Below are 22,081 nucleotides of genomic sequence, written 5' to 3'. Positions count from 1 at the left end.
AAATATTTCTACAAGTTCTCCGTAACCGTTTTTACTGAAAGACTTTCAGAGCATTTAGCTGCAAGGATGGAAAATGACTCCTTGCACTTTGCTTTCTTCCTCATTTACTCAACTTCATGTGCTGTGGGGGCTTAGGGGCTCCATGTGCAATCTTCGGCATAAAGGAACGTCTTGTAGGCATAAAAACAGACTCTGAAAATCCAAGGCAATTAGCCAGTAAACAAAGAGAGAGAAGCAGAGTTAGAATTTCAGATTACACTCTCTCTCTCTCCCTCTCCCTCTCCCTCTCCCTCTCTCTCTCTTGCAATTAAAAAAAATGCATTTGCAGCATCTCTAGTACTTTTGCTTGTTTTAGGAACTCTTCATCAGGTGGATATTTACCATCTCATCTCTAACAAATTGTTTGTTTGTCACCCAGCTATTTGTGCATACAATATACCTCGTGAGCTTGTGATAAAGTGAGAAAAAGAAGTGTTATGACCTGAAATATCACCTATTCTTTTTCTCCAGTGAAACTGCCTGACCTGCTGAGTTACACCAGTGTTTTGTTTCATTTTGTTTATGTAAGATAAACTTATATAACCACATTTGTAAGTTTGCAGTTCTAATTTCATTTGAATATTTACTGTCTCTTAATTTTGGACATGATTTTGATTCTATTCTGGTGTCTGGAATTAGGTAATGATAACAGAGAAGCAGGGTGTTTAGAGGAGAGATCGCTACTCCACTGCAAAGGGAATGCATTAGTAAATGAAAATGGCTGTTTTTACTTCTGATCATGCAAATGTTTACACTTGGTGTTAAAGGTGGCCCCTAAACAATTAGCAGCGTTAATGTAGAAACACGGATCTGTCGATTTTGATTTAGAAAAAAGTGCTGGAAGAACTTAGAACTTAGAGGTCAGGCAGCATCTCTGGAGAACATGGATAGGTGACGTTTCGGGTCGGACCCTTCGTTAATCCAACATTGAATCAGACGGCAATCTGGAATCTCTTTTCTTGTTTACTCTCCACAAACAAGATTTGCAAAAGTTGTACAAAACTTAACAGTTCTAGCATGAAAAAAATGAATGCCTCATAATTCCTGTGATACATCACATGATTTATAACATTATGAAAACTGACTGCTTATCTTCCCTGACAAAAGGCTTATGAACCTTGGATAGAATTGAAAATTTTGTTTAAATAAATGTTGAAATATCACATGCTGTTACAATATTTATTTAAGTCAATTATTTGCTAATGATTTATCTACATTCCCCATGGAATTGTTATTTTATGACAGACATACATTTTTTTTTAGTATTGTTCCACTTTGGAGCTATAAGGCTACAAAGGTTTTATTTTCCATGTGGCATTGCAAAGACAATTTGACTAAAAACAAAATCAAAATAGTGAACAACAAGGGATCTAAAAGAGGGAGGGGAAGTGTATGCAGTGAAGAATGGAAAATGTTATTTAGATAGTGTGAGGCAATCGGCTTAAAACAGAGTAAATGTTTTGTTTCACCTCAAAGTGCATCTTGAGACCACATGGCTTTGCTGTAACAAATTATTTTATTCGGTATGGATAATTTAAACAATGATTATTATTATAAATCTGCAAAAATATCTTGAGATATATGAAATAAATCAAATGCATTAGTATGGGCACAATATTAATTATACACCATTGAATATGATGCCGTTATAAACAATGTAGTCCCATTGGTGCACATAGTTGAATTCACACCAGCAATGTTGTTCAAGGAATAAGTAGAATTGATAAGATAAAGTAGACTTTCAGATAAATTGAGATGAAATGTTTTTCACTGTAGATTTATAGTGAATGTTTAATGATGGCTTTCCCACCTTTATGTCAGAACACATGTGGTTCAACCCCTACTCTGTATATCCCCAGGTGAAGGATGGAGTAAAGATGTCAGTTACACTTTGTGCAGTACTTGCTTTGGATAAATGACTGAATCAGTGGGATATATGCTTTGAGATGGGAGTACTAGTTCTGAATTTACATCCCAGACGGAGATTTGTTTCTTATGGGTTCAGGTGACCACATGCATGACAAAGGTTATCCTCGCCACTTTAGTCTTGTTTTTAGTCCAAATAGTAGAAGATACTTAAATCTGAGGATTGCAACATATATACACGTCCATCATTCTGGCCAGCAGATGAACTTGCCCTAATAGCATATACAAAGTTCAGGCAGAAAATCAAGTGGTTAGAAAGGGATTACATTTCACAGTCTCCTAATGCAAAGATTTCTAATCACTGAAAAGTCTCACAAGAGTGTTTCAGAGTGCCTTAAAATATGAGAAATTCAATTTTTCAAACATTTGATCAATAACTATAAATTGTAATTTATATTAAAGGGTGTGTAAACATATATCAACTACACATCCTTGCTAGGCAAAATGTTATTAATGTTGTTTTCCAAGAATGCAAATGTTTTTTCTTGATTGATGCTATATACCCTTCAGGCAATTATTCATTTCTTAAAGTTGAAGTTAGCTTCTTTGAGTACAAAAGATAACAACATCATTTTTCAGCCTCCTTTGCTACATACCAGGTTTATTAACAGTTTAACCAATTACTTGTTGAATCTTTCAGCTTTCTGTGTAGCTGGCAGAATGTGTGTTCTATTGTATAACATCTGTAAAGTATATTATCTTGAAACTAATACCAATGCTGAATATTACAAAGTAAAATTTTAAGCCAAATAGTGTGTGTGTGTTCAAAGCCTTTCAAAAGAATGTGTTACTTATTGTGTTCATTTTGTAGTTTCCCTATTAAAGTCCATCAGCCAACTTGAAATCTATACATGGAATTTACTGCAAAATGAATTTCATTAAACTGTAATTATTTGATCTGTATGCAATTAAGATACGGTAAATTCAAAATGCATATCAAATTTTGATCCTAGATAAACACATTCCTTTTCATTTACAAATTCTTTCCAAGCTTCAGTTTCTCGTCCTTAAATAGTAATTATATTGGCAGTCTTGCCTTTAATATACAAGGCTGTCTGTAAGTAATATTCTGCCAAACAAGGCTGTGCAGTTTATGTATGTTTATACATCCATTAATGGGTAAGAAAAAGTCATGTTTAATTCTCTTTTATGTTCATAGGAAAGGATGAAAAGCATTTCTAGTCCAACTTTATTAAGTACGCAGTGCAAGTTATGTTGCAAAAAAAATGGACAAGTTGTACAAGTTGTACAAAAATGCAATAAAAATGAGTCTGGTTCCGATATCGAGGCAGATTATTGATGATCTCATCCAAAATGTTAACTAAAAATACCATAACATTTTCCATTCCCTGAAAGAAAATCAATTCCGTATATGGTAAAAGCCTGCTTCCAGCACCCATGATTCAGAGTGCCTTAATCATGTTATTGGAAGATTACCAAAGGATCTAGGAATTTGCGGTTTTTGTAGGGATACTGTAAATTGGAATACCACAACTTGTAAAGCATAGAACATGTGAAATTTACTAAACCCAGTCTGACTTTGAGACGTTTCTCTGCAAGAGGTCAGAACAATGCCTTTCCTCTGAACATTTTTCCCTTTTAAAGTCTTTTCATTTTGAAATTGTTGGATTGAACACAAACAGTTTTTGAATGAATTCAGGCAATTTGATTGGAAAATATTTCGCCCTTGGAATTGTAAAAAAATAACAAAATGAAAACATGTGCCCATTCCAGGGATTCCGTGGTATCCATTGGATCTTATGGAATGTTTACATCTAATGACACACTAGGCCCCGTGGTTTTTCTGTTAGAGTAACTAGAAATGTAATTTCATCAGAGAACAAAAGGTCCTCAGGATCTATCTTAACAGTGGGTCATTGTAGAAAATGGTGGAAAGCCAATTATCCTTGGATATTAAAATTCACGAGTTGTAATATAGGCTGCTGATTTGCTGTTGTTAAATTTTTGCATTATTTCAAATCCATATTCTACAAAGTATGTACCTTATTCTATTATTCATATCCTACAAAGTACATACCTGTGGCAATGATTCTTTAATACCCGTTACACATATGATGGTGGTTGACCTGATGTAAATGTGGAAATAAACCTGTTAATGATTCTATGGCATAAGGAAAATTAACAAGCCCTAGAAGTCCAGCTGGTGAGGCAAAGTGACTCGTAATTGAAACAAAAAAAGGAGTCAGCAATATGCCATTAACTGGACTCTCCTGTGGTACATCATGCAGAAATTGTGTGATCTATTAAGGTCAAGGCATAAATATTGTTGTGAAGTAGAAATAGCCAGTTTGTGAATTAAAAAGTAATGTTAATATAGTGCAATGTTGTCATGAACATAATGAGGTAATGGAAGCAGTGACAGCAGAAATATGCAAGTTGCATCACAAAAACATGGTAGGTAAAATAATCAATGTCTCCCCAACAGGGATTTTCACATGGCAAATTCATCCCACCATCAGTAATCTCAATGTTTTGATGTTGAAAGGCTAGCAGAGAAAAATGATGTGCCCAATATCCAATAATGAATACTATCTAAGGCAGGATTTGTTGACATTTAGGAAGGCGAGTCTAGATGACATGACATTAGAGATTGGAAACAGATATTTTCATACACCAAATGTGCATGTATCAGAGGTATATCAAAACAAGATGACATAGATTTAGAGTTGGGGTAAAAGATTAAGGGAGGACCTGCTTGAGAGCATGGTGGAAGCAGCACCACTGATAGCATTTAAGTAGTTTCTAAATGAGCGTTTGAATTGCCTAGGCATAGGATGTAATGGGTCAAGCGCAAGAAGATGAGATTAGTACAGATGGGTGCTCATTGGTGAGTGTGAACATGATAGGCCAAATGGCATAATTCCATGCACTATGACTCTGAGCCTATAAATCAAACACATTCTGCTTCGGAAGTTACAGATTACATTAAAATGTCCTGATGTGGAATTTATGAAAAAAAGATTGAAGTCACAATGACACATACAGTGAAAGTATAAAATATTTCCTATTAATCCTTATCTCATTAGACCAAGTATACAGACAAACACCCATAGTCAGGATCAAATCTGGGTCTCTAGTGCTGTGAGGCAGCGACTCTACCACTGCGCCACCACGCTACCCCACACTTCTAACTTCTAACTTCAAAACAATATTAATCAAAACTAGAAACAGCAGTAAAAAAATTACACAATATTGATAAGTTAAGTAATGGTTAACCTAATTTTGCTTGGTAAACAGTTACAAATAAATATTAAAATTTCAGGAACTCAGCCTGGCTTAGTAAATTCTTGCATTGATACGATCATTTAAGATTGAACAAAGATATATTATGAATGTTTGAATCCTTTGAAACTTACCAATGGATTCGCATATGGATACAACATGAACACTTTGTGTTAATGCACAAACAAAATTAGATTTTTTCATTTACTCGCTAAGTTATGTGCATACTTAAGCATCAAAATATAATTTAATTAATTCATTGTTAATTCATCTTGTCATGCCAATCTTTTATTATAAAGGCAGATGTATCAAATGAATACTAAGTGGTTAATTTTATAGTATCTCTACGACAAGACTGATGGCCTTGTTGATCTTCTCTGATATTGATAGTGTTTGGTATATGGTTGGCTGTCACTCTGTCTCTTTGACCAATAGTGTATCTAAGCACTTGCAGTCTCGATGCGTTTGTGCCCCTTCAAGCAATCCTGACTGTCCTACCATGATAATCATAGCCACATATCCTTAGATATTAAGAACTATTTATATTCTTAAATTTCCCTATGTACTTGGATGCTTTCATTCTTCTTCCTATGCTGCAGCAATAAAACTGCTAATGACCAATATTACAATATTCTTTTATAGCGGGCGTGTAATTCTATCCTCTTTTGTTACTACAATGTTATTTCAAAATATTCCTCTTGTTAACAAATGATACATGATTATTTTTTTCCCATTTATTATTAGTTAAGTCACAAAAGTCAGAATATTCCGGAAGTAGGTTGGTTGAGATTTTATTAAAAAATAAGCCATTTTGGAGAGCCATTGGGACGTGCCAGTCTGTGCATAAGGCTTTCAATTGGTGATGTATTCTATACACTTTGCAGTGTATATCCTAATAAAGATGAGAAGGAAGAGACAGGAAGGAATGTATTCTTTAAAAATAATGTAATATCCCAGGTTTTTAATGGAAGAATTATTGTCATAATAAGTATATTTGAAAGGTCTATCCATTACCGAGCTGCATCCATTACTGATTTGCATCAAGCCAACAAGTTTAGTATTTTAGGATTGCTTTAAAATGCATTTTGATCAACAGATCAAGAGCTCTGTGACCAGCTATGAAAAGAATTTGAATGAATAAGTGCAGTAAACCAGATGGTTTAAATCTTTTTTAATTGTTTTGATGAACTTGAAGGTCAAATATCTGGAATGTAACTGTTCCTTCTTGGTTAAATTGAAACGACATCAGAACAATTTTCTATTGAGCATGGCTTCAGATCTTACAGTTTTTGTGATCAAATATTTACCTATTAAATTGACTGTACAGCCAAAATCACAGACAATTGCTACTCCAAAGGATTAATATGCAATATTGTTTTTTTATGCATGGGGTATATTCAGTGTTTTTAATAAGAACAAAAATTACATGGCATAATTTTCAAGAGAGAGTTAAAGGCCTGTCCCACTGTGGCGACCTAATTTGCAAGTTTAGAAGAGTTTGCCCTCGACTCATACTCGCAGCATGGTCGACACGAGATCCTAGAAGGTCTTTGTAACTCTCCTTCATGCTCGAAAGTAGTCCCCGTGTACTCGAGGCCTCAGCTAGGTCGCGGCGTTTTTTTCAACATGCTGAAAAATGCCTGAGAGAAAAGTCGCCATGGAAAAAAATCAATATTTTTTTACTCGTAGTTTTAGTCGAGGTAGGTCATAGTAGGTCGTAATGCTATCGTAGGTAATCGAAGGTAATCAAAGCTAAAGCTCATTGAGAAAACAAAGGTGAGTAAACCGACCAGTAATGTTAAATGCCCGATAAACTTTATTAAAAGTTGTCTGGCTTATTAAAAGTGTCTCCCCCCTTCTCTCTCTCCACCCCCTTCTCTCCCCCCCCCCCTTCTCTCCCTCCCCCCTTCTCCCCCCCCCCCCCCGCACTCTCTAAAGGACTTACCGCTACTGTGCCAGCCATCTTTTACCTTCCTGTTCATCGTGGGTGTGAATTTCAGACAGCGCTCCCCTGTGTTTTCCCTGGCCCCTGCCTTTGCGATGTGTGTGTGTGTGTGTGTGTGTGTGTGTGGGTGTGTGCGCAGATGGTCGATCCGGCTCGCAGTTTCATTGCTGATGGACGACCGGCTCGAGGTTTTTCAGGCGAGTGCCCTCAAGCTTGAAGGTCGAAGACAGTTGCTGAAAAGTCGCGTTAGTGGGACAGGCCCTTTAGATTTAGCTCTTAGGGCTAAAGGAATTAAGAGGTATGGGGAAAAAGCAGGAACGAGTACTGATTTTAGATGATCAGCCATGATCCTATTGAATGGCGGTGCTGGCTTGAAGGGCCGAAAGGCCTACTCCTGCACCTATTTTTCTATGTTTCTATGTTTCTATAATATATAGATTTATCCTTGCATTACCGGCAGAAATTTAAATCAACAATGGATCCACAATACATTCTAAAATCCAGATATTTTAAAGGAAGAACATAGAATAAACTTCAAATACCCTTTACACTAGTGCTGCATAAGTATCAGTTTCATTCTAGCCATTCCAGCTATGGTCAGTTATTTGAACTCCAAGTTTAATCTGTGATATAAAACAGTATCTGCATGAAGTAATTGGATTTCTGGCTGGAAAATAATTATCTGGTGATAAAAGTGAAGATCATGAGTCAGCATACTTTTACAGTGAATTTACTGATAGAACAAGCCAATGTCCTTTTCGCTGAAGAATTCAAAGTAGTTGAACTTCACATTTCTTCAATAATATGTTTCTTATAAAATTGATGTGAAATATTATGACATTTCAAGGAACACACACATGTTACTCTTGAGCACATGGATGCCATTGAATATATGGATTTTACAGAGAATCCATATATTCTATAAAATAAGTAGAATATATATTCAAGCATTAAATTTTCAATCAATAAGGTATGAAAGAGAATGTAACCTCGTGGATAGAAGGATGACTTGCCTATATTTATGTAGGTTGTGTTTTGGAATTAGTGACTGATGGTACTTTGTTAGATAATTTGGATTTAGTTATCAAGACTAAAGATATAAAAGATTGCTAATAATTCCGATAAGTCTGTTGGACAAAAATAGAAGATTGGAGTGAAATACTGGATGAAAACTATTGAAATATTAAAATACAACAAAATAGACAGATTAGTTTTTGATGCATTTTATTGGAGACAATTGTGAGGCATTGCACTTTGAGGAAAAACTACAACGAATGGAAATAATTTCCAAATGGGATAAACTGTGATTGTATTTGAGGGCTAAATAACTCACAAACGACCCTTGGTGTACAGAACCCAAAGTGTATTTATTTCAAGCCAGTGACTGCAGGACACAACAAGCTGCAGCAGAGTGGAGGGAGGGATGAAAGATAGTGAGGAGACAGAGTGTAAGAAGAGAAAAGGGGAAGGAGAAAGATCAACATAAAGTACCAGAATTGTTCAGTAGGTCAAGCAACATTGGCGAAGAGAGAAGTAGCCGTCACAAAGCTTTGTGAATGCAGGCAAGGATCATCATAAAATGATAATTGGGATTAAGTGGTTTACAGGCATATGCATTGAATGGAAATGGAAGTATTACAAAATTGGATACAACTGTAGACACCCTGTCATAAGAAAGATATTGGAGCCATGAATGTAAAGCAAAAGTTTACGAAGTCATAGCAGAATGAGATATATATCAATACCTACAATATTGGGTCTTTTTCATTTTGTAGAATATAGGTTATTGAATAATTAGAGTTCAAGGTTCCAAACGCACACTAAATAGTAACATTGAGTTACTGTATTTTGCCTCAGAAATTCATTTTACTGACTTCAATAGAAGTTACAAGGTACTGTCATCATTATCTATTCAGTTTGATGCTAGTGTCGGGATGAATTTATCGGTACAGCTCTAACATTTGAAAGATCAAAATTATTATTTGGAACATGAAAAAAAAAAGAATTACTGGACTTTTTCATATAAAGGGCTATAAAAACATTGAATATTTTACCACAAATTGCCTTTGACACCGATTATTGACAAGGTTTAAATATATATATATAACGATAAATGTTCCTGAAAAACTCTAAAGTTGGAATTATTTATTTGTATATTTTCCGTTTATAATTGTCTATCCTGATATATATATACCATATATATATATATATATATCAGGATAGACAATTTAAAAAGGAAAATATACAAATAAATAATTCCAACTTTAGAGTTTTTCAGGAACATTTATATGGAAGACTTCCTTATGTTTCATAACTGAAACTTTTCAGTATCATTTTTATCATATATTGGATGCATCAGCATCGGAGCAGAAGAACTTAAAATTAGCAACTTAATAGCAAGGTAGTGAGTTGCAAACTTTTGGTTGCAAGGGTAATTTCTATACAAGAGTATTTTCTATCTATGAAATAAGTTAGAAATTTAGCATCTGAAGGAGACAGCCCTGTAATAACACAGGATAGAATATAAAATAAAGTTACCACATTATTTTATTGTTTGAACTTCAAAAAGTACATTTAATATTTTTATCTTAAAACATATTAATGATATCAGCCACAAATGGCCAAAACAGAACAGATTTTCATATTTAACTGGGCACAAATGTCTGTGACTAAAAAAAAGCATATCAGAGACATTTATTGGACTTTTGTAAAATTACTATACCATTGTTAGAGCTTTTCCTCAGAAAGGATTCCTAGAAGATTGTCCTTGTATACTTAATATGGTTGATTTTAACTTGCTTCCCACGGTATAAATAATCTGGTAGTTTAGATTGAAACAAAGGCTGTAGATGCTGGTTAATGTACAAAAGGACACAAGGTGTTGAGTTACTCCAGCATTTTGTGTCCTTTTGGTATTATGTCGGGGAAGGTTTATAGATTCATGAGGTCTGTGTAATGTTGGAGACCACATAATTACCACCACCGAGTGTGACTGAGGAGTGAATGAATAATGCGATGTAAAGCGCCTTGAGTATTAGAAAGGCGCTATATAAATCCCATCCATTATTATTATTATTATTATTATTATAATATTTAAATTCTTGTCTAATGATGTGCACCAGACAATAATGTGTTAGAAAGAACTGCAGATGTTGGTTTAAATCGAAGGTAGACACAAAATGCTGTAGTATCTCAGAGGGACAGGCAGCATCTCTGGAGAGAAGGAATGGGTGACGTTTCGGGTCGAGACTGAAGAAGGGTCTCAACTCGAAACGTCACCTATTCTTTCTCTCCGGAGATGCTGCCTGTCCCGCTGAGTTACTCCGGCATTTTGTGTCTACCACCAGACAATAATTGCAGTTTTGAGATGCAAATAAGTGTTGAATACAATGCACGTGGTCTGCACATTTGTTTCAGGCACTGAGTATTCTAGCAAAAAATCTTAAAATGACCACTATAGACTGCCTGCAAAACAGCTGTAAGTTGCAGCCCTTCTGAACATTCCTACCCTTGACACCTTCACCACTGCCCTCCTCCACCCATGCATGAGGTCTGGTCATCTGCCTGTTCAACATGGGACCCAAACAACTTCCTGCACTCCCAGAATCTTTTAATAGCTTAAAATAGCTTGGGATGTTAAGCAGCAAATTAGGCAATCAGAATCTTCTACCTGCCAGTTCTCTGCCACTTGTTAAGATCATCCTTAACGTTAATTAATTGTTAGTAAATGAAAATATTATGCCTCTCCATGTATCTATTTGAAATTAGAACTGCTAAATAGTGATTCAATAATTGGGCTGAATGTTTAGTGGGTCAATCACTTATGCCCTTTAAAGCAATAAAAGGTTACATTGAAATTTTCAGTTTGTCTGTTCACTACATACGCTGATTGATTTGTCAGTTTTCAACGTTTTCTATTTTTGGTTTGAGTTCCAGCATTTAGAGTTCATTTATTTTGCTTTTTATATAACTTTAAATCTATTGAAGTTAACAGAAATGACGTACTTTTGGATTTTGTGTTGCATTCTGCCCTGGGGAACAAAGTCATCAATGCTTCTGTGCATATTTATGTTTGTTATTTCCATTTTAATGATTAGATTAGATTAGATTAGATTTACTTTATTAATCCCCTTATTCAGGGGAAATTCAGATGTCCTTGCAGCACACTAATAAAAATACAACATAGCATTCAATGATAATGAGAAGCCAGCTCTTTACAAACATGCAACGTTTAAAAATCTAGTTTCAAAAGTGAGATTCAAGGAGTTGCCATTCGTGTTCATGTTTTTGGATTGATTTTCTTAAAGACCACAATTTGAAGTTTAAACTGCTTTGTGTTAGCACTTACCATTATTAAACTGCATGCAGTTTTTGCCTCACATTTGCAATGGAAGGAACTCTACAAGTTAAAGTGGCGAGGAGGAGAAATTAAATGATTTAATTTTTAACTGATTTAGAAATGCGAGTTTGGACATACATCAGTCAATTTTGTTATGGATATATGTAACCCCTGGAAATTTGCCCAAAACAATATGCAGCATATACTGTTTGGCAATCGTTTAAAACAAAACCATTAAATCCAAGGGGCGTGATTTCCCTCCAGGAAGCCCCACTCTATAGAACATGTTGTAACATTTTATGTGAAAGAATTTTACTGCAGTTTAAGGTTAATTGTTCTTTTGCATGCAACTTTGCGGTAAAGAACAAAAAGGAAGTCTGCATGGAGAGAGTTTAATAGAGCACATAGTTCCTGAATGGTACTGAATTTTCAAATTAGTTTGGTTAGTATAATAATGTAGTTGGGCAATTCCAATAGATTAAGGATTGGGCAACAGCAGGGTAAAGGTTACTGCTGATTTGGGCAACAGCAGAGTAAAAGTTACTGCTGATTTTAAAATTATTTATGTTGTGAAGTAACTATATTCCAGACCAGATGCGTAACCAGTTAAACTAACCACATTATTCACACATTAACCAATATTTAGTCTCATGCAGCTAGCAGTTATGAATAGTGATCTTCTGCTATGCAGTGTCAATATTCCAGTACCAAAAGTACATTTTTATTTTAATGATCGTACAAACACAAAAAAAACAATCAAAATCGGTATAAAACTGTACATGGCCTTCAAGGAACAAGGTGGTTGCTGTGTGTCATGAATTTTCTCTGTAACATTCACAGAACAGTGAAAAGTGTAATAGTTGCAGGCACAAAAAGTTCAATGTTGAAAATTTTTTATCACCTTTTCCCTGGTGCAAATTAGTAAAAGAAAATTAGATCTGTAGAATTAAGATTAAATTCTGCGACTCTGTAATACGTATTAGAAATTATTTTCTTAAGAGATTTTATTTTATAATGGAGTAATTTAGGGAATATAAATACCAAAACAATATGTTGTGAAAACAAGTCATCCAAACAATTCAATTTAAAATAAAATCTAATATGAAAATGTATCAGGTTTATTTTAATACTTCTTTATTTTTCAACGTTATTAAAAAATGCTTGCACAATGGAACATAATTTTGATAACTGGTTTTGGTATCAATGCTTTGTTAAACTTCAAATATTTGTTTCCATGTAAGAATAATTCCAACAAAAAGCACCATTTGTCATTTTTTTTAAAATCAGATGAAATTTATTGTGAAAAACAAAACTGTTAATTATGCTGTCAAAACAAAATCCCCAAAGATATGCAGTAAGAATTTCAAACTGTTCCTGTTTGTTTATTTTGAGTGTTATATGAATCGATATGTGGTTCTAATGATGAGAGCACTACAATGCAAAGAGTAACTATCCACTGGAAATAGGCAGTGAACCAATGTACAACGTTAATTGATATTAATGCTTTCACAACTCTCCAGAAAGTACTCTCTCTCTTAGCCTTATCCAGCTGAATATACATTTAGCAGGAAGAAAGAGACTGCACCAGCATCATTTAAGGGGATTTACTGCAAATAACAGGTTGGTTTCTACTTAATGTATTGTTTGTGTGACAGTTTCAAGTTGCAAAAGTCAACAAGGAATGGTGTGGCAGGCACTGAAGGAATTTTGCTCTTTTCAAAACTTCTGCAAGAACCAGTATTTTGCAGACATGAGGGAATTAGTAGGCATGCCTTTTGAAATACAATACCACTCAAAGAATGAGAAGTGGTATTACCGAATAGTGAAAGGCCTGGATGGAGTGGATGTGGAGAGGATGTTTCCCACTGGTGGGTGAGTCTGAGACCAGAGGGCATAACCTCAGAATGAAAGGAGATGACAAGGAATTTCTTTAGTAAGAGGATGGTGAATCTGTGGAATTCATTGCCACAGAAAGCTGTGGAGGCCAAGTCATTGGGTATTTTTAAGGCGAATATGAACAGATTCTTGACTAGTGAAGGTGTTAAGGAGAATCGGGTTGAGAGGGAACGATAGATCAGCCATAATTGAATGGCGGTCGACTTGAAGGGCCAAATGGCCTACTTCTGCTCCTATGATTTATGAGAGGTGTGCATTAGAGTAGACTCCTGGAAGAGGAAGAAGGAGAAAAGAAGAGTGTGAATAATGTCATCTCTAGCTAGATTTCCCCTTCCTGAACATGAGTGAAAAAGAATGTATGTGATGTCTGTGCTTTAAGGAAATCCTTGCAGCAAATGGTTGTCTGTTGCAGACACCACTTCATTCTTAAATAAAGGATACAAAGTACTGGAGTAACTCAGCGGATCAGGCAGCATCTCTGGAGAACACGGTAGGTGATTTTTCGTGTTGGGACCCTTCTTCAGACTGATTGTGTGGGGGGGGGGGGGGGGATAAAGCAGGAAGAGAGGAGGGGCAGGACAATGTGCGGCAAGTAATTGTTGCCAGGAGGATTTTGATAGGCAGATGGATGGGCAGCAGAAGGTATGAGACAAAAGAATGGGATGTTCTCTGACCTGCTGAGTTACTCCAGCACTTTGTGTCCTTTTTTTGTTAACCAGTACCTGCAGTTCCTTTTTTCTACTTCATTCTTAGAGGCTTCAATGGCAACAATAACAGTGAATTTTGTTTATACGTGTTTCCCAGCTAAGATAGGGGATATTTGCAATATGCCTTAAATTGCCTTGTGCTATTGTGATGGCCATCGAAGCTCTCTTTTTCTGGAAAGAAACGAGTATATATCATTGAGTAAGAAGGAACTGCAGATACTGGTTTAAACCAAAGATAGACACATATGCTGGAGTAACTCAGCGGGACAGGCAGCATCTCTGGAGGGAAGGAATGGGTAACGTTTCAGGTTGAGACCCTTCTTCTCTCATGTCAGAATCTAGTATGGGATGAGAGAATGGATCGGCAGAGATGTGGCTGATTCAAGATGCCACTGATTCCACAATATGTGAGCATTGCTTGCTGCTCTAGCATGTCCCTGTCTGCCTCAGTGCGTGACCATTGATAGTCAATCATGGATGTCTCTGTCTCACAATGGTCATCTGCCCTCAATACATAAGTGAGGTTAAGAGAAAATAAATATTCCAAATCAAATTTATATATCTACAATGGCAAACACAATATGTCAACGAATCACCCTGTGCGTCTTCTTTGTTCCTGACTTGTGTGTGCCCTTACCAATTCTAATGGTACGAAGCAATGCTATCCCAATGGCTGCATAAATACTGATGGAAGCTGCTGACGTTAAGTGTATGTGATTGCACACATGACATTGGACATTGATCGTAAGCAGTTGTCCCTAAAAGACACGATAGAGTCGTCTTATCTCAACCTGGGTGGCAGTTTGAATGGCAGAGCAGACTCGATGGGCCGAATGGCCTAATTCTATTCCTATGTCCTGGACATCACCACTTTAGTGAGCTGTTGTAGACGTGCAGCTGCAGCACCAAAATGTGCTATCTCAAGGAGACTGCATCTATCATCAAGGATCCCACCATCCGGGGAATACACTCTTCTCACTGCAGCCCTCAGGGAGGAGGTACAGAAGCCTGAAGTCCCACTCCACCAGGTTCAGGAACAGCTACGCTCCTACAACTATCAGGTTCTTAAACCAACCTGTACAACCCTATTCATACCTTAAAAATGGAACACTACAGCCATCTCTTACACGATTAAGGACTTGTTTAGTTCCTAATTGTTTTGCACTAATGTCTTGTTATTTTTGCAGTCTTATTTATTTGGATAATTTCACGTGTGATGTATGTGGGATTTGTTTTTGTGTGTTGCCCGAGTCTATCTGTCTATGATGCTACTGTTAGGAAGATTTTTTACTGCATCTGTACCTCAGTACTTGTGCAAGCCCCAATAAACTCAACTTGACTACCGAAGTTTTTGTCATCTGGAGCAGAATATTTGTGCTCTACAACCAGCGCTATTCTTTCCCTCTCCCCTGGATGTAGACCACTCATGGCCAGAGTCTGCACTCTCCCCATGAAAATGTTAACATCTGAGCTGAAGCCCGCAAGTGTGAAAATCAACGCTATTACTTCTTCTTCAGTTCTGTCTTTCCATTGCCCCACTGTCTGCCCGGGTTTAACTCAGAGTATCTAAAGGATATATTTGTGTTGTGAGATTGGAAGAAAGGAAAGGAGAGCATTCATACCATTCCTATATTTAACCTATTTTATGAAGGTCACAAAGTAATCACTGAAAACCTTGAAGTTATTTGTTTCTCATACCATGTCTCTTTGCAATATTTTATTGGTTAGATTCACTTTGGATTTGATGCCAACTTCTGCTCTTGGTACACAATGAAGCTCCATCTTAAGATGTTCAGGGTACCTTCAAGCACTGAAAATGGATTTTAAGTAGAGCTAACCACCCATGACATTGCTCCTACTGATGTGTTTAGCGATGACAGGTCACCAAATATGGTCACATGCATGTTAATGGTTGACTTGTGAGAGATCGCACACTCAGCTTTGAGCTGGTCCATCATCCAACTCCCACAGTTGCCTGCACACTGTCAGTCCTCATCTCCAGCACCTTCTCCCACCAAAGTACACAATGGATAATTTTACCACACAACACAAACATTATATATCTAAAAGATCAATATTCTTAAACCTGAAGGGGTGTGAATAAGGCTGATGTCCATGTTTCAGAACTTAATGGGAGAATGCCAAAGGTTGAACAGTCATTGAATATTCTACATACTAACCCTGAAAAAAGGTGTCAGACTAGAGATGATAATCATAACTCATTTTGGATGTGAAATAAAATATTCAGAATAAGTAAACTAGTTTAAATGGCCGAGATGATGAAACTAAAATAAATATTCAGGTTATACAATCTTATCGCTTTTTGAAGGTTTTGCTGTCAAACAATGTTGGCTTCACATTTTTACATTGATAAAACAGGCAGAAAAAAATATATATATTTATTGAAGTTTATGTGGAAAATGTCAACAAACCGGATTAATTATTATAAATAGCCATTAACTGAGAAAGGTAAATTCATCTGTGCTCAACACTCATTGCCCAGCCTACAGATACAAATAAATGCTAAACTACTGCATAGAACCATTGCCTTTTAAGGTATAACTTGCCATTTGATCTGTTGTATTCATCAAGACAGGAATTGGGCTACATCAAGAGGAGGCTCCCCTGGTTCCCAGCACATTTCCTGCTTTTACAACAGCATTCTTTGCAATTCACCTCATTTCCCACTGAAGCTAAAGATCACACTTAAGTTAGCAGTTTTCCAAAGCTACATTGTTAAGCCTTTTCCCCCCCCACACAGATGTCAATATTAAATGATAGTCTTTCTTTTGGGTAAAGTTCAGGAGCATCCGATGATAAATGGCCTTTAACTGTTACAGTATTTAGTGTTTCACATCAGTAATTAAATAATGGATCTTGTTGTTAGAATTACGTAGACTTTGTACAGATTGTATGTTGCCATCTGAAGCTTTACAAATATTAATATAAATAACTTCATCTGGCATAACATAACCAAGTTGCATATTAATGGAGAGTGTGATTGTGGATATTGTGGGTTCAAATGTCAATTTATTTAAACTGTAGGACTATATGAAGTCGTGGACTGTACTGCTGTACATATGGTGACGTTTACTGGCCTAATACTCACCTTCAAATTACTATTGCTTGTCCTGAGCATTGATATCAAGGAAGCATATTTAATGCCATTATCATACATTAATTTCCAAGAAAAGCATGTATTTTGTTGGAAATTCAACAAAAAAAAACGCAAATGCTGGAAGTCTGAAATAACAAAGAAGTAGAAAGTGCTGGAATACTTGGCAGGTGAAACAAATCTATGGAAAGAACAACAAGGATTGTTCATTAGGAATGGGTAAGACAAATTCAGTTTTAAGTTGCAAGGAAGGTGGGGGAGGAACAGTGAACATATTTTTGAATAGGTTGAAGCCAGGACTCTCATGGGAATACATGATACTGGCCATTTGTTGATAGGTGAATTGGGACAGTTAATGGGAGAAAATGAACCAAAGCTGTAAAATGTCACAGGAACCGTAGCCTCACCCTATCCAAGATACCCACTTTGTCCTACTCATCCTTCCCCAATTGTTTCTGCAAACCCTTTCTCTTTCCCAGTTATAACAATACTTTCCTCGATCCACTGATGCTCCCTGACCTGCAGAATGTTTCCAGCAATCTGTTTCTATTTTATGTTGATTTAATATATTTTTAAAATAATTATATTTTTAAATGCTGTGTTTTTCTACAGTGATCAGCAGATCGATATAAACCATTGGAAATCCTACATTCATCCCTGCTTTAGGAGGGTTAGGTGTACAGATACATAGGCTAGCCCATGTTCCCTATGGGATGGAGAAGGAAATGGTGAGTGTTTGTCGCAATTGAAATGTTCATCAACCTGGAGTCAATTGATATTGGGTGTGCGGCAAAAGAGAAACAATTGACATGAAAATCACATCAGGACATCCATTTAGAAATTAGTACAATGGTCTTTGTGCTGATAAAGTCAACACCCAACTTAATTCAATTTCTCCCATTATTATATTATGTGAGAAACTTATTTCACTTTGGAATTTACAGACACTTACAAGGCGGGACAATGGTAGAGCTGGTGCCTCACAGCACCAGAGACCCGGGTTTGATCCTAACTACGGGCGCTGTCTGTGCGGAGTTTGTATATTCTCCCAGTGACTGCATGGGTTTTGTCTGGGTGCTCCGGTTTCCTCGCACATTCCATAGACATAGCAGTCTGAAGAAGGGTTTTGGCCCGAAACGTCGCCTATTTCCTTCGCTCCATAGCTGCTGCTGCACCCGCTGAGTTTCCCCAGCAATTTTGTGTACCTTCCATAGACATGCAGGTTTGTAGGTTAACTGGCCTCTCTAAATTGCACTTGGTGTGTAGGATGCGAAAGTGGGATAACATAGAAATAATGTACAGGTAATCAATGGTCAGTGTGGACTCGGTGGGCTGAAGGGCCTGTTTCCGCACTGTATCTCTGAACTAAACATAAGGCCCACTTATAAGGATATATTCCATTTGCTCTTTCCATGAGTTGAACTGATGTTTAAAATCTGAAGGGTTAGTAATATAACAAAAAGAACAGTTTTTATTCCTACTTTCTCTGCTGTTATGGAGACAGTCCTCGTGTCACATTCACAAAGATAAATGAAGAGGGTATGAATGTGTACATCAATGGTATTGTTGTGAGAAGAACTCAAGAGGATAGACATGGTAAGTACACGGCTAGAATATGGCAAATAGCACACTAAAATGTGATGTATTATGTAATCCATTTTTCCAACAAAGAACATTTTATTTAAATGATGAGAGATCGGAAAATGCTATTTTAATCAAACCAGTGTGTCTTTCTATCTAAACCACAGAGAGTTGACGTGCAGCCGCAACAAGCAATTAGCAAACTAAGCGGTATATTAGCTTTTATCACAAAGGGATTGAGGTAAAAGAGTTAAAATTCCCATGACAATTACATGGGGCCCTGGTGAGAACTTACGAGACATTAAATACAATTTAAGTTTTTTAGCTAAGGACAGAGTGCATCAAAAGTTGATTAGGCATATTGCTGAAATTTGTGATTGAGTATATCAGATTTCTGTTCCCTAGAATTAAGAAAAATGAGGGGCGATCTCATACCATACCATTATCTCATACATAACATTCTTCCGAAGCTTGAAAAAAAAAAAACATTGGAAGGTTGTTTTACCTGGCAAGGGGAGTAAAGAATCAGAAATCAAAGACTCTGAATTAAGGAACTTAGTTGTAAGAGGATATGAGAAGAAGTCTCTTTATTCAAAATTTTCTGAATCTTTGAAACTTTTCTTCAAAATGATCTAAAAGGGTCAGTGGTTGAATGTATTTGTGAGTGGGAGAGAGAGAGAGAGTTAAACATTTGTTAATAAAGGGGAACAACGAATACAAGGATATTAAAGAGATAGGGATGAGGTCTGTAGATCAAAGGAAAGGTGGAGAAGGCCTGTATTTTTTCAACATGATGTTGTGGTAAGTTCCAACTAACGTTCCATTTGAAAATGAGTAAACTTAATAATAGACAAAAACGTTACAATTTGAATATGCAGTAAGTGCCTTCATTCTATCTTCCTTGTCTATCATCTTTTGGAATTTATTTCTGAATCTCCAGTTAGTTATCATTCAATTTATGGAATTATTTTCGTTAAAAATACATGTTTTTTTAATTACCATTAAGTAGGGTTATAAGTTAGTAGGGGCTCATAATGATGCCAGACGGTTAAAATGCCCCCTTGACAATAGAACCAGTCTAAGTATAAAAACATAATCCTCATGACTCAGATAACATACCCATCTGTTCTAGCTTGGCATCTTTGAGGCAGGGTAGGTATAACTGCAGCAGAAGAATGCACAACCTAGTTACAAAGAATTGGGTAAACAGATCTAGCTTTTCTCTGGATAGTTTTACTGCCTAATTTAACAAATTAAATTTAACCTAAATGCGCAACAGTAAAACTGTACTATTTCTTCAGACTGCAAATGAATTAATGGTCTTGTGCATAATCATTGAAATCTTCAATATGGAAACACATCTTGAGTATATATTCTACAATTACTCCCTTTATGATCTCACTAATTTTAGAAAATCAAATAATATTGCAGTTAAGGACACCCTTGTTCAGATGTGTTATTTTTCATATACTTGGAGATGGTTGCTAACAGTTTAAAAACAGCAATGTTTATTTTGTTTCCATATTTTCTTAATAAAATTAAAATATTGACAATGAATGCATTCCTTTTAGCAGATCTTCAGATCTGTATCTATTAATACTTAAAGCAATTTGTTTTTTTGCTGGATTAAGAGAAAAAGATTCATGGGTTTGCTGAAAATCAAAAAAAAATTCTGCAGGCAGCTGGAACCATCTGGAATTAGTATTCTGTTCCAGGGACAACCACCCCTGTGTATTACATTATTTGTTTGTATAAATGTTTGCAATAACCAGTGAATCCAAGGATCTTATTTCAGTTGAAACTTTTTCAAATTTCCCTGCATTTTTTGTGTCAACCTATTCATTATCACAAAGCTCTGTGTAGGTTTCAATGTAAATCTCTCTCGTATCAGAACATAAAGAATTGCATTAAAATGTATAATGGACGGGCTGCTTTGGTTCTGAGAAGCGTTTCTGCACTCTGCAAATGATGCATAAAACAGATGGGAATCATCAGAGATTCCTTTTGCAGTTCTCAAGTGCTAAAGCACAGGAAAATATGACTCCACATTGGCGAGGAACAATAAAAGCTTGTGGGTATGTGAAGTTTGAAAAGGGCTGAATTATTCATAGCTGTAGACATATTGTAAGATTGCATCATCCCGCAGCAGCGAGAGAGGAAAATCACAACTTTTACTGAACTGATGGTGCAGAAAATAGTTTAAAGTTCCTAACAATCGGTGTAGGTCATAAGCTTAACTGATTAAAGTTTAAATTTAATAATTTCCTGGACATGACACGGTTCAAGAACACAGATACAAGGATTAATGGTACATACCTCTGGTCGTTCTGCTTTGGAGTCACACCTGTTGAAACTGTTGATAGTCTGAGTTTCTCGCTTCCTGAATATAAATACAGTCACTGAGCACCAAACAACAACACTAGAAATGTCTACATGTTGTGAGCCTTTTGAATACTTTTCTATGCTGCTTCCTTTGGAAAACCTTTTTCTATTACCTTATATGAACTGAAAAGGAGTCAATCCCACTACATGCCACAACTGACAGACCACCGAATGAATTCTATTGGCCACACAAAGTCATATGAACCCTGCTGTGACCTGTGGCAGTTGAGCAGAGGATTTATTTTACCCACTAAGGAAGCCGTATTTGGCAATTTTCATATTTCTTCTAAATTTGGAGTTTTTGACGATATCGTAGGCTTGGCTTGATCCTCCCTTCATCCATGTGGAAATCATTAAAACTGAGAGGCTCAGTAACCAGTGCCAGCTTTGTGCCTGGGAACATGAGTGAACTGCCTCAGAGATTGTTTATAACAACTAACTTCCTCCATCTCCCTGCGGACAATCTCTGGATCTAGAGATTATAGCCACAAAAAGGGAAAGCAGACTGACAAGCTTTAAATTACTCAAGTACATAGAATTCCAGTTGGCTTTGGAATTTTACACAGTCCAAACGGTTTCTTTTTTGCACAATGCCTTCTCATTACGTGCATTGAATTTTCTTTGTGCAACACATAAGGAACAGATTTAAACTCGCAATTTCTGAAACAGACATTGTAAAGAAAATTAAGTTAAAACAGAAATCCCTAGCTCCATTGCTGTGTTAGATGCTACAAGAGTATCATTTCAAGATCCCAAGGAGAAAACATCTTGTATATTACAGAGGGGAAAAAAATGAGATTGGCATTTAAAATCTCTTTAAATAGCAATGTTATAAATGCTCTTCCTGTGACTGAAAAAATATCTGAGAAATTAGTAATTCTGGCTTGCTTTTCCCCTTCACATTTGCA

The 22,081-nt window shown here is 36.3% G+C and overlaps 1 long non-coding RNA gene across 1 annotated transcript in view; it reads right to left on the bottom strand.

Moving 5' to 3' along the window:
* LOC116978438 overlaps positions 1 to 21,280 on the bottom strand; it is a 31,089-nt gene extending 9,809 nt beyond the window's left edge. Inside the window, exon 1 of the long non-coding RNA XR_004413452.1 lies at positions 21,108 to 21,280. This is a non-coding gene — a long non-coding RNA (uncharacterized LOC116978438). The remainder of the gene's footprint in view (positions 1 to 21,107) is intronic.
* Positions 21,281 to 22,081: the final 801 nt, after the last annotated feature.

The sequence above is a fragment of the Amblyraja radiata genome, chromosome 11 (assembly GCF_010909765.2).
Source record: "Amblyraja radiata isolate CabotCenter1 chromosome 11, sAmbRad1.1.pri, whole genome shotgun sequence".
Lineage (NCBI taxonomy): Eukaryota > Metazoa > Chordata > Chondrichthyes > Rajiformes > Rajidae > Amblyraja > Amblyraja radiata.
Note: the sequence above shows the minus strand (reverse complement) of the source record. Positions and strands in the feature narration are given on the sequence as shown.